Raw genomic sequence first — 1,956 nt, 5'->3', positions numbered from 1 at the left:
TAGAGGATGGCGTCCTCCACACCAACTTGTCCTCCAGGGAACTTGTAGCCTTGAGATTGTCCATACTGGGCTACAATTTTCTGTTTGGCCTCCTCAGACAATTCTCTGCTTTTTCTTTTCTTTTCACCAGCGGCACAATGAGTACTTTGTTCCATTTAAACTGGTTGAATGAGTGATAATTGGGTTGCAGGCCACTATGACTTACCACAGGTGTGTTCAAGATGAATCACCTGGATGAAATCCAATTGTTTTTTGCTCCTTCTGAAAAGGTGCCAGTAACATTGTCTAGGCCATTGTTTGGATTTCTGTGTGGAATAAGATGGAATTCAGTGTTTCTTCTATAACGCATATGTGAATACCAAAAGATGTTTTAATTTTCACATTTTTTCACAGAAATAGTGTGTTTATTTGAAGAAAAAAATGGGAGGGTGCTAATATTTTCAGCCATAAACGGCAATAAAATTGATAATGAGGCCATGGCAGAAAGACACATTTTTCTGTTAGACATACCAAATGCTGAACTGTGACAAAAGTTCACTTACACAACTTATTTCATGGAGATTTCCAAATTATGCAAGTATTCTATTAAACAGGAGTAATGGCAGTGGGGTGTAAGGCTGCGTCTTCCACTCCGTCTCAAAGACTTTTTCATTTTTATGAAGCACTAAGGCAGTTGGCTCTCAAGGTTGAAGTTCCACCACTATATTGCAGGTGTCAAATATGATATCATTCTCTTTTATCGCCCATCATCAAGAAGTTAGCTACCCCGTGGCATTTAAAACCTGCACATTGGAAGAGGAGGGCCCGGGCAGCCTGGGGGCTGCCTGGCATGAGGAAGTCACTGAGGCGGTTATTTTTATTAGCTCACCACTACACATGCAGATGCGAGCACATTTCGACATGGATGGCAGCATGTAAACACAAATCCTTCAGTAAGTAACGATCTCTGCATGCATGTCAACTGGGTTCTATATAACAGCTTTTCAACACTTTTCAGTATATTTCCAAATCTACCTAAGCATTGCTTTGCATTGCACTATACTCATTTATATGTTGTTAAAACAACCATTATATGAAACCTTAAAATCTTTCACACAAATATAGCCTAGGTCCAGCTCGACATCTTTTGACCTGTAAATCCCCAAATCAATACTTTTGCTGGATTCGCACTAACTTTTGTTCTTGAAGAGCACCTTCTGAAAATACTGTGGCAAGCCAACCGGTCATGTAGCTTCTATAGGGAGCAAATAGGATATATGTCCCAACCCGCTGATCACTAACATTTCTGTAACCCTACATGTCCTTCTGCTTGGCCTCCCATCCAGCCAGCTGCCTGCATGCTGAGAGCAGCACTTTGGGTGCCCGGTCAGGACGAGGCGCGCTGTTATCTCTCTGTCATTAATCAGGGGAAAGGCTCAGCCAGCTGAATTATTGGGAATATTAGAAAAGCAATTAGTAAAGCTCACGGCCGACGCGGATTTAACGAGGTTAGAGTTACTGTCGGGGGCCGGCGAGGTAGTAGGAGGAGAGGAGAGGCAGGCAGAGACGAGGAGGGAGTTTTTAGATAAAGACACTAAAATGGTTGATGCAGGAGAAGCAGCGGGGAGGGGCTGGTGGGGGGGGGGAGGAACTGCAGAGAGGGGAGAGTGGTGCGGCGGTGCATTGAGAGACTGGGTTCATAGTCTCCCCTCAGGGGTCTCCTCCCTCTTACGCCGGCCCTCGTGATGCCTGCTACTCCATTAATCACACTGATGTATCACAGTAGTCTAAGAAGCAGAGAAAAACAACACGACTGGATAACCTGTTGGCTTTTTTGTGTGTATGTGTGTTTGTGGGACTGCAAACCCTTACATAAATCCATCATGAACACAAGACGGGACTATTCAAGACTGTTAGCTCCATTGAAGACAGTATACCACATATATTGGGTTTTTAACCCTGTGAATGCTGGATGAC

At 43.9% G+C, this 1,956-nt stretch overlaps 1 protein-coding gene and 1 long non-coding RNA gene across 2 annotated transcripts in view; one reads left to right on the top strand and one right to left on the bottom strand.

Moving 5' to 3' along the window:
- LOC116671982 (cadherin-6) overlaps positions 1 to 1,956 on the top strand; it is a 78,224-nt gene that overhangs the window by 52,100 nt on the left and 24,168 nt on the right. The window lies entirely within an intron of this gene.
- Positions 1 to 1,956, bottom strand: part of LOC116671984 (uncharacterized) — a 28,674-nt gene that overhangs the window by 25,828 nt on the left and 890 nt on the right. The window lies entirely within an intron of this gene.

Source organism: Etheostoma spectabile, chromosome 22, assembly GCF_008692095.1.
Source record: "Etheostoma spectabile isolate EspeVRDwgs_2016 chromosome 22, UIUC_Espe_1.0, whole genome shotgun sequence".
NCBI classification, from domain to species: Eukaryota; Metazoa; Chordata; class Actinopteri; order Perciformes; family Percidae; genus Etheostoma; species Etheostoma spectabile.
Note: the sequence above shows the minus strand (reverse complement) of the source record. Positions and strands in the feature narration are given on the sequence as shown.